Below are 11,936 nucleotides of genomic sequence, written 5' to 3'. Positions count from 1 at the left end.
ATCAGCCTGAGCCCAGTTGGTTATCCTGCAGTTGGTAGAGAGAACTGAAGAATGAGGAGGAGAGAAATTTAAGGCATGCACAGACACATACGCAATGAAGTGTTCACAGTTCAGTTCATCACAAGCGGTCACATTGGCTGGCGCACCTTAACTCATGCCTTACCGCTGAAAATGTGCTCATTTTCGGTGGTTTTATGCTTTAACATTTTATTTCGAGACGTAGCATTTATTCATTCAAATTATAGTCTGACTTACTACTGGTGTTTTGAATGCATGTAATGGAGTACTAATTTGATAGGTCAGTTTCTGAGAATTCTAATGTGATACTTCAAAGAAGCACTTCAAGGAACATGAAAGTTAACAGTTTGCTATTTTAGTATAATTACTGAAAGTAAAAAAATGCGAAATTTTCTAAATATGATGCGCTTGGCTCCTAGCTCCCAATTTTTGTAAGCAAGATCACGCAATAAAATTACTATGCAGATTTGCTCGCGTCAATACTTGCCATAGTGATGTCCATGCTATGCGGGAAAGCAGTTGCTTCGCAAATGTGAAAACTGGCAAGTTCCTATTGTGCTGGGAGCATTTATTCTTACTCATTGCAGCGGGCCCCTGGTTTGTGCTTCTTTTTTTTTTTCCTGCATTCTTTAGGCTCGCGAAGCAATGGTTGTCAGGTCAGGGAGCATGCGGAAGCCTTCTCATACTTTATTATTGCGCCCAATCAGCTTTTCTGAGCAAGGTCGTCTAGTGCGCATTTGACTACCGGTGGAGCCTCCACGTTCATTTTCACATCCTGGAGAGTACCTTACAGTGTTGCATAGTACTTAATAAGGGCACTTGCACAGACGGTGCTCAAAATGTAAGAGGTTAGGCCGCTAGTCAAGCTTCAGTTGAATGTCAGCCTGAAATCGACTGCGTGCTCTTGTGCGAGCGAAAACACCACACGAAGGGAAGGGTTGCTCGTAATAAATTTGTGCATACGCTGTCAAAACGATGATGGATAAAAACAATCCGTGGTGGGAAAAATAAAGTTACGCTTGATGCTAGTGGAACGCAATTATCAAAATAACTCGCAATCATGAGCATCTACCGTTGTTTGAGACATCGTTGAAACAGCCTAGACGTCGGATCAGAGAATTACACAACCCGACAGCGGCTTCTGAATCTTCACTGCTAATGTACTTTAGAAATTACGTTGCCGAGTCGACCAAAGCGGACAGTTTGCATCATGTTATTGAAAAAGTGCTAGGAGCACTGGAGGTTAGTCTCGACCATACCTCCAGTCGAGGTATGGTCGTAAGTTATCTCACTCACTCATGCCTCCAGTCGAAATTTAATTTTTCCAGCATCCCCAATCTGCCAGCAATAGTCGAATCTGACCAATAGTAAAAGTTCAGTCGCCATTCCAGACGGTGCGTGGCATCGCCAGCAGAATCATTCCAATGGCAATGATTAACAACGTGTACAAAAACGGTGAATCAAATTGCCAGGTTTCTACAGGCCCGGTAAGTAAAACAGCAGCGCATTTGTGGGTTTGCTCACATTAGACGCAGGAGGCCACGTCCCAGAATCTTTTCTGAAAAAAAGGACTGTCACCTATAGGTGTCCTAAAGCTGTCCGAAGGGCAACCCTCTCATCTACGTATGATACGGTGAGTATATGTATATACACGCCAAGCTTAGCTTGTGCATGCCAACCAGCTCTAGAACTACATGTCCCGTGTATTAGCAATCATATAGTCCTGTGTATTGGCACGCTTATTCTAACCCGTGTCTATATTCACAAACTCGAAGCTCTTCCTGGAGCTTCACTGGGAGAGCACACTGCGTCGCATCTCGACCGAGGACACTGCAACAGTAATTAATGCTCCTCGGTGGTGGCTACAATGAGTAGTTAGTTGCTTGCATATGGCTTCCGGCAAAAATTACTAGAAACTCTGACACTAGTGTAAATGGGAAGTGCAAGTACGGTGGTTTAGTCAGCATGGGAATGATGGGATGTACATTTATTTGCCTACGAACTTCGCCTTCCCAGCTTCAAACGGTTTTGAGAATATGCAAATTCATTATTTTCAACAATATATCGCGGAAAAAAACAATAATTAGCTATGACAATGCATGCCCGCTGTTTGCCTTGGTGTGCTTGGAAAACTATGAGCGCTTGAAATTAAATTTTGAAAGACAAATTGTAATAAATAATGTGACAAGAACGTTTGATGCCACAAGCGCTAAGTTTAGGGAAATTCATGTTCTAACCGTTCCCATGGTTACCGCTCACTGTACCACGACATAGCTGAGCGACCGCCACGCCTGTTTCGATAAGCTCTATACGGTTGCTAGAGAAGCACACCTTCATTTCAGTGCATTCGAATAGACACCGGCAACGACTGGTTACAAAACCAGTCCATCAGGAATCGCCGTGGAATGTCATTCAAGTGTTGTGACCACTTCGTTCAAGCTATCGAACTGCAACCGACTTTCTCGAGTACATTTGGTGCCTTGCGGAGGTAACAAGCGACCGGACACAGCAAACGCCGAAACTCAATCACGTAATTTAAAGGCTGGACATTTTAACTGACATATTTCCACAATGCCCTGAAAATCAATGCCTGTATTGTTAATGTCATATGACACACGTCACGGCATATCTACATTTTTTCTTCGGAGACCTCTTATCACCGTCTAACCACTGTTTCAGTTACTTTGTAAATACAAAATATGTCACTGCAAAGGCCCGTTATCACTACAACGTGACAATATACTATGTTGTAACTTAACGTTAAATTATAACAGCCTACATCTCAAGCTTAATTGTTCAGCTAAAATATGCTTTGTTTGCCTAAACAACCCCAAAATATAATGGCATAACATCACTTATTTACCTAAAAAAATGGTCAGGAAAAATATAAGTATGGATTTCCGTGAAACAAACATTATTTAAGATTAAGGATGGGAAAATTTCACGCCGACTTAAAGTTCTTCACTGATTCCAGCGTGATACGTTAATGCACAAACGTTCAGCCACAATTCCACGGATTCCCACAGGAAGTGCGGTGCAACTGTACAGCATCGCGCCCCCTCAGATCAGTGCCTGGACTTGATCCTGGGACCCGATTCAGGTGTATGGCAGCTTCAGCTAGCAGCTCACTTCGCGGGTGTAATGGCCGATAACATATTTAACTGTTCTCGAGAGTTTATGTGACCAGAGTAAACGTGCTTTTTCCCAAGAAATTGTCGAATAGCGGCGTTTCTTCCCGTGATAAGTTTGCCGTATTCTTACCGCGATACGCTAGCTTCAAGCTGACTGATGGGATTTAACGTCCCAAAGCAACAGACCAATAGCTTGACCTCTATCTATCGACTCGCGATTAACCCTTTCCTGCCGGATGAAAGAAAATAAACATTGAGAAATAACACTTTAGTTCCGTGAATCCGTCAGGACCCAGCACACAAACTTTTGCACCCTGCATCCGTCCTAATGCGACCATCGCGAGTGGCGGGAACCCGCGACTTTATCTGCCTACATGCGAAGAGCGTTCAATAAAGATTTCCCCCAACTCACTTCTTCCGGGCTGAGGAGCAAGAAAACTGGCATATTTATTCTCCTTCTCTACATAGCTGCCACCGAGAGTCACACACTTCTGCCATCGTTTTACGCATGCAGCTGCTGATACCACTCTTGTAGAAGTCCTCAGGTTGGCCTTGGAGCCATGAGTTGACTTCAGTAATGAGCATGCGGTCACCAGGCAACTGCTTGCTTTTGAAGAACAACTTCGTAGTAGGAAGGAGGTGAAAATCTGGGAGCGGAAGGCCGGATAAGTACAGGATATGCTGAACAATCTTGTATCCGCAATTGAGAGCACGCTTCCATTTAATTGTGCAATATGCGAGTCGTGAGCAGAAGCACTGACCAGCAAAAGCAGGACGCCTTTTGACAAAACGGCTCCCCATAATTTTGTCAGCGAATTCCTTTCACTGGTCCCAGTTACGTGGGCACCTTTCGGCAGGAAATCTGTCAACACCACTCATTGCTGCTTCCACAAATCTGTCAGCATCACCTCGCTTTCTGAGGATTACAAGCGTGCCATTTAGAGCAGTGGCGAGTCGTAGTGACTTCATTGTTCAGACTGGGATTCAGTTTGCGGGCCACAAAAATTAATCCACATTCATCGAGTGTAATCAGTTTTGCAAAAATTTCAATCTTGGCTTTTAAGGCGCGTGGTCAAAAGTTTACCGCTGTATGGTCACTCGCTCTTCCACGCGAAAAGCAGGAAAGCAGCGCAAAACCAAACACGCCGACACCTTTTGCATCTGCAGGGTGTTCCTGAATGTTTCGAATGGAACCTACACTAATCGTGAACTTTTCAGCTGGTCTTCGAACCTTTGCGGGGCATTCTTTCAATATGGCAGCCTCCACTATATTGTGACAGTGTACTGATCTATTTCTGAATAAAGTCAAACAGAAAGCGGTGGCTTCTCTATGCAGTTCCGTCCGCTTTCGTACTGCCGATGCCAGTAATCAACGACGCCATACGACGGGGCATCTGTTCCATACACCGTCATTTCCTGGAAAATTTGTTTGGGTGTGTCGCCTTTGAGAAAGGGAAACGGCAATAACTTCCTTGTACATTCCTAACTCCATGCAAACGCCTTCCTCGGTCTTCAGGCCTGTAAAAATGATATATGCATTAGGAAAGATCTGAATGCTATGTTATGTTTTCTGGACTGTAGAGGTACACGTCCAGCACAGCGTGATTTTGTTTTGGAGCAAAAAGCTTCACTACGCTAGTCAACACTGCGCTTCGCGCGAGCCGGCGTATGTCGGAATTGGCTCCGTAAGCGTGTTCGGAGTCGGCGCAGGTGGCCACTGCCGCGCGCTATGCGTCATCGTTTGACGTTCGCCGCAAGCGCGTGTTTATCGCGGAGGCCGACTATATAACCGCTTGCCAGAGAATAGGCGTGCGCATTCAACATGGAAGGAGAAGAGAGTGACACTACCGATACAGAGGGATGTACGTGTTTATGGCTGTACAGAAATCGCAAGACAATGTGCCCAACAATGATGAATAAAGAAGTTTAATAATCCTGCATAACTTATGGTATATATTATTGATAAGCAATTTGCATAACTACGCAAGGCACACGTATAGCATAACCATAAGCTAACCAAAGCATATCCATAAATTAAACCGCAAGCATAACCATAGGCTAAATCATAAAGCGTAACCATAACCTAAACCACAAGCATACCCATAAGTTAAACCGTAAGCATATCCATAGGCTAAATCATAAAGCATAGCCACAAGCTAAACCGTAAGCATAGCCATAGGCTAAATTATAAAGCATAACCACAAGCTAAACCATAAGCATCACGGAACCTTTTCGCTTCGAGATATCCAGGCTTAACCATAGCTAAGCCCCAGCCAATTTTTTCTGCGGGCCTAAGTAAAGTGGCTTAGAGCAAATCTTTACTGAACGAACTTAGTAGGCGCACGTGTATGTAGGGTCTCTATCATGCTCAGCAGGAGAACGCTAAAGTCACTGCAGCAGAAGTTCTGCGCGCGTCCCTGGATGCCATGCTTCTACCAAATGAAACGTGACTTCCTTCTCTGGACTAATCACGATAGCCATCACGAAAACGCCATTCCTACGAGCAAATTAATGTGACGTTAAATATCAGTAGTGCAAAAAGCGATGTCGTGTTTGAGGAGGTATTCGCGACTACGCAAATTGTAGCCTCAAAGTAAGGATGTGCGCCGTGTCCAACACTTTGGTGGTCAATCAAATCGTTCGACAAGACAGGGCAGCACGGGGTCCAGAGGGCAGCACGGGGTCCAGAGGGCCGCAATATGGGCCGAGTAAATTTTGAGTAGACCGTTATCTCTTGGCGTACGTTTGAAATTTCTGCATACAGAATACAGTACTGGTAAGTACGCTATGTAATGTTTGATATTTCTGACATCACATGGTGACGTACGCTTCAATTCAGTACCTGTACTACCCTGCAGCCAGGGGCGTAGCCAGGGAGGGGGCTTATGGGGCTTCAGCCCCCCCCCGAAATTTTTTCGTGCTGTTCATGCACCGCCGACCAAAGTGACCTCCGGCGCCGGAAATCACTCTGGATTTTGTCTAGAATGTCTTTTTGACGCTCGAAAAGACATTTAACCGCGAAGATTGCAAACTCGGGCTGGATTTCGTGGCAACGCCCATACACCGGGAGTCACATAACACCAAGCAGTCCCATCCGAGCACCAAGTTTCAAGGGCGCTTTGATGGTGAGCGGGCTCACCGCGGCATCTCACTGAGGCCACGGAATCTATGGAGCGCATGGATATCAATTGCGAAACTTTATGGGTATAAATCTCATAAGCTCTTGATGTGAAAGCTGCATTGACATTTCCAAAGTTGTGCTTTAGATTTTCAATTGCGGAACTTTGTGGGTTTAATGTTGTTATAAACATTTGACGCCAAATGTCTATTGACTTTGCTAAAGTCTTACATCGGAACATACAACGAGACAAGCCAAATCAACACACTAGCAGACGAGTTGACAAAGCAGGCAGCGAGGTTCAATGAGACGAAGCGTTGGGGTGGTTCATTTGTGCCGTCATGTCACATAAAAAATATAAACATTTTTTTTAACCTACGCCAGAACATCCATGTCAAGACACTAAAGCCAGCCAAAGTAAATACGTTCTTATTTATTTTTTCTACTTTGACTTTTATTCGCGAGGAGACATTGAGCCTCTTCAATTTTTTTTTTTTTTTTTGTTCTCGCTAACCTAACCGCGGGCTGCCAGAGCCAACCAGAGCGCATACGTTTTTCTCGTATGGCCCCGACCACCGTGCGGTACACTTCGGTGCGCTTTCGGTTTGCTCTGGCCGAGTGGATTTTCACCGGACAGAGTTTTGGACTCTTTCTGGCTAGCAGACGAGAAAAAAAAAACAATGGTCGCTCGCCGCCATCAGTGTGGGGACTCGAAGGATTGCACCGCATTCCTTGAGCGGAACCTTTCCGGAAAGTCTTCTTTCGCCGCTGTAGGATACTGAGCAGTATGGGTATGGTTCTCAGTTGACCAAGCGTCTCATGTTATCTTCGGTATTCCTTCCGTAGCCCCATTAGGTGCCCGAAGTAGGCATTAGATTCTGGCCAAGATACTTTCCTATGCGTTTCTTTTTCCTTTCGGTGCCTCCGCCTCACAGAAAAAAAAATACATTGTTGCGGCGCAGCGAATTGTCGCAGGGTGAAAGTTCGATTTTGATACTTCTTTTGCGGAAAGTAATGGGCGACGGGACGCTTCAGTTGCCGGATAAGTTTATCATATTATTGCGAAAGCAATTATATGGACACTCCAGGCGCATTCCTGCCATCGCCCTCATGTTTCGTATAAAGTCCAAGGGTGATAACATTGTGACCACGCGCTACATGCTGTATGTGCGAGTGAAAGCGAAGGAGGGGAGGTGGAATGGGTGAGCCGACGATGGTGGCTCAGTCTTGTGTGCGCAAAGGAGAAAAGCGGGGAGCAAGCGCGCCGCCTTCCGTCGCGGGCAATACATCGGCGGAGTGGATGGAATGGGGGCGGAATCTAGGATTCTGTGAATCTATGATTGTGCAACATGTTTATTTGCCTTGTTTGACGCATTATATACAGTTACTTCTTTATTACAGTATTATATACGCATTATACAGTTATTACAGTTATACAGTTATTAGACGCATTATATACAGTTAACTTATACAGTTACATACATAGACTCATTGGAGACTTATACGTATACTTAAATATCTTGTTGCGAGGTTTTGTGTATACATGCAGTGAACTTTTTTCAGTAACACTTTTTTGTCCTTTATCAAGCCGTATTTTCGCATTTGCATATCCCATTGTACCTTTGCATTTCTAATGTACGAGGCCGAGTCAAATGAAAGTGAGCCTACCCTAACCGCGCAATAATGGTTCGGTTCATTATCTGCGAGGCATACGCGTAGGAGAACGGCATGTCTCATTTACAAAAGTGACACGCAGGTGTGAAGATAAATGTTCTTTAATGCTCTCATACAGCTGGGTTGAATATGGTTGCGTCACATAATGGACACTTCAAAAGTTGAACAACTCGGTGTCGCGAAGTTTTTGACAGCTGAAGGTGTTTCCAAAACAGAAATTAATCACCATATGACTGCCGTGTACGTTGAACACTGCATTTCATTGACCACTGTGAATCGTTGGAGCAAACGGTTCAAAGGACGTTGCAAAGACATTCCAAGACCGGGCCAACCTGTCAGACCTGTCACCTTGCGACTTCTACATTTTGGGGCAACCGAAAAAACAACTCAAGGGAACCAGATACAGACTTCTTGAAGCAGCAACCCAAGGAGTTTTATAAGACGGGAATCATGCAACTCGTTAGTCAATATTACAAATGTCTAAATTCTCATGAAGACTACTTTTAAATAAAGTACCCCGTTGTTGGCTCATTCATTTGACTTGCCCTCATATATCTTGCAGAACACCTGCTTTTTATACGTGCTCTCTGTCGCGACTATAACTTCGGTGCAATTACTCACGATACACGACAAGGGACAGCTACTCCTGCGTAATACAATGGAACAAACGACAGCGTCATTGAGATTTTTCACTGGCCATTGCATATATACAAGAATGTAAGCACGGTTCTTGAATGACAAAGTTTTATTAAAATATTTGTCGTCAACTTGTTCAGTTCATTGCCTTTTAATTTTTCATATAAGCGGCATGCACTGCTTTCCTGGTTTCGAACTGATATAGTTCTAAAGTTTGTGTGATATTTTCTTTACTTAATAAATAGACAAAAACATGGAAGCATTGACGTCAGTTTTGTTGGGCACAATTTTTGGCACATACGAGTATAATATTTTATGAAAAAAATACATATTTTACTTGTATTTACAGAGCGTAGCTTTCAAGAATTCGTTTGCAGCATCTTTGGCAATGACAATGCAGTTATTATTCATGTATTTGATCCCTCGATAAATTGTTTAAGAGGAAGCTTTAGCTCGGGCCCAATCCGACGCGGCCTATTCAAATACTTGTAAAACACAGAAACGCTTTTCTGAGATAATCCTGCTAATCGCTTTTATTGAAATTGGTTGCATTTGAGAGAGAAAGTTAAATCCTAGTGTCTGTTGGAAACAGAACTTCGATTTAGGGCCTGAATTTTGTTTAAAATATTTTGGAAAATTCAAAAGTTTGAAAAAATAGAAACATGGCGTTTACAAACTAATAGCTATGCATGAAGAACAGATATTGTGGTTCTGTAAACGGCATTTATTATAACAGTCAAAGCGGACAAGTTTGCTGGGTCAATTTGTATCTTACGTTAATTGGTTACGTTGTGTACAAGGGTTCTGCAAAAGCCGTATTTCCACAATACTAAATTTTTTGAGATTCCTGTGTAACATATTTATTTTGTCCGCTGTAGATGTACTATTAGATGCAATTCACAGAATTGTGATATCATTTTTCTTTGTTTAGTCACGGAGCTTTAAACTTGATAGTTTCGTTTCCTGAAAATTTTCAATTTTGGCCAATTTTTAATAAATAATTGACCTCCTAAATGAAAAATTCGAAGCCAGTAGTCACTAGAATTAAACTTTTTCTTTTAAATGCCACAAACCTCCTCAAATTTGGTGAAGTGGTTGCAGGGAAAAACGAATTCCCCTTCTACACGTACTTAAATAGGAGCACCCGAGCTAAAGCTTCCTCTTAAGGAGGAGGCTGAGCTGCAACGTGCAGCTACACACACACACACACACACACACACACACACACACACATATATATATATATATATATATATATATATATATATATATATATATATATATATATATATATATATATATATTGGGCCAGTGGCGTAGCCCCCCCCGAACAAAATTTCTGGCTACGCCACTGCCTGCAGCGGTCAACGTATAGCATAAGTGGTTTATACAAAGAATACTAGGTCAAAAAATAAATATTACAAAACAAACAGTCATGCGTCACACTATTCTTTACTGTAGGGTAAGTCCTGCGTATGTTAAAGGGAGAATTAAAGGCGAATGTTAAAGGGCCCCTGAAACGGTTCGGACAAATTTTGTAGACGCGTAGGGTACAGCTTAAGTAGAACATTCGCACCACAATTTAAGTGAAACGTTACGTATTAATGGAGCTACAAGCGATTAGAGGTTACCCTCCTCCCCAGCCATGCTTTTCCTCCTCAACTCGTTCGCCGAGCGAGCGGGGCTAAGCTCCGCCTTCACTGCTCCTGCGTCACGATGCGACGTCACATCGTCCACTTCCGGTTGTTTTGAAGCCCGCCCCCGTCCGCGCGAAACCTCTCCGCTAGCCGCTTGGCTGTCGACCCCAAGCTAGGGTGGCTAGAATGGGGAGGTGTGAAGACCGGCCTCCGGAAGCTGGCCCCAAAACGCGTTCCTGCCGCGTGACGGCGCTGCCGGCCGGGGCGCCGTTTAGGGCGCTGTAGTTTCTCGCGGCGTTGGCATACCTCCGGGCGGGAAAATGATTTGGTAGCGCTTAGTTTTAGCGTTTGAATGTGTTAGAATCTGACCAGACTTCTTTCTCTACATTGTAGATGCTGAGAGAATTTAATGTTTCGCTGCTCTCATTCCACATGGAAACAGCGAGCACCGACTATGCAGCCGACACAGCACCGGTTTTTGCGACCACCTCTTGCCGAGATTACCGCGCTTATTCCTTGCCGAAAGTATAGTTCATAGGAATCGCCGAGCAAGGCCAGCGCATTGGAATAACCTTGAATGTGTCGCCCGCACATAAGTCACATATCTGGGATTGTAACATAACTTTAAATGGAGGAAGTTCATGCAATATATCAGCATTGTGGTGAAGAAATTCTAGAAAGTACAACGCGCTTGCGATTTAATACATGTTTATTGGAGATAACACAGTTATTGCATAAAATCACATTTTTACAAAACACAGGGCTTAACCTTCTTGGCTTTGTTGTGTATGGCACACTGATTTAAGCCTTTGAGGAAAAAGTGAATACGTGTTATACAATAAAACCTAGACACCGATCCTGTTAGATCAGCGTAATGCTTCCTGCAGCCAATCTGTGGCACATTGGCTGCTAGAAGCAAGAAATTTTTGACAACTTTTGCTTGCAGTCGCGTAGGGTTAAATGCATGGGTGAACCTGTCCTCGAGTGTCTGAATGAGGTTGTACAGACAGACTGAGGGATACAGAAGCCCCCCTCCCCCCCATGTCCCCATGCACCCCCAGACTGAAATGCATAAGCTTGCATACTTCATTATAATGATGAACTGCGCAGGAGTGGGGTGATCATTGGCTCCGTTGGACTGTCTCACAATACCAAATGAACGCTCCAAGCAGTCCTGACTGAGGCGGGAAGTCATCAAGAACCTGAACCCAACCTTCTCAGTTAGATACGTCAAGAGGTCTTTAGTGAAATGTATGGTCACACGCAGACCTTCTGATGTGCCCTTGCTTAAGAAGCCGAGCCCTTTTGCATGGGCCTCCCACTGATCCAGAAATGCTAGCATGCTGTTAAGTGCAGTTTCTTGAGCACTGCCACGTCTCAAACACGAAAAGCATTTACCACCGGCACACGAAAATGAGCACAGTTGCTGTGGGCACATCTCAGAGCTTCAGTTGGAAACCGTGATGTCATGGCTTCAATTGCTTGAGCCATCAGGTCGATGAACACCCTTGTTGGCTCCAGATTTGAGTACTGTTCTCAATATTTTCTTTGTGCAAGTCCATGGCGTGCACAACTGCACTGTTGAAAATATTGAAGGCCAGATTTACCCGCATCTTTTCGAATCCACTAGAATATGTGTGTGAATATGTCAACTTGGGTGCAACTTTCAATGTCAAGGCACTGCTGTCGACCTTCCATGTCGTTGTAACATGTTCACAGGGT

This window comes from Dermacentor albipictus, chromosome 5 (genome assembly GCF_038994185.2).
Source record: "Dermacentor albipictus isolate Rhodes 1998 colony chromosome 5, USDA_Dalb.pri_finalv2, whole genome shotgun sequence".
Lineage (NCBI taxonomy): Eukaryota > Metazoa > Arthropoda > Arachnida > Ixodida > Ixodidae > Dermacentor > Dermacentor albipictus.
Note: the sequence above shows the minus strand (reverse complement) of the source record.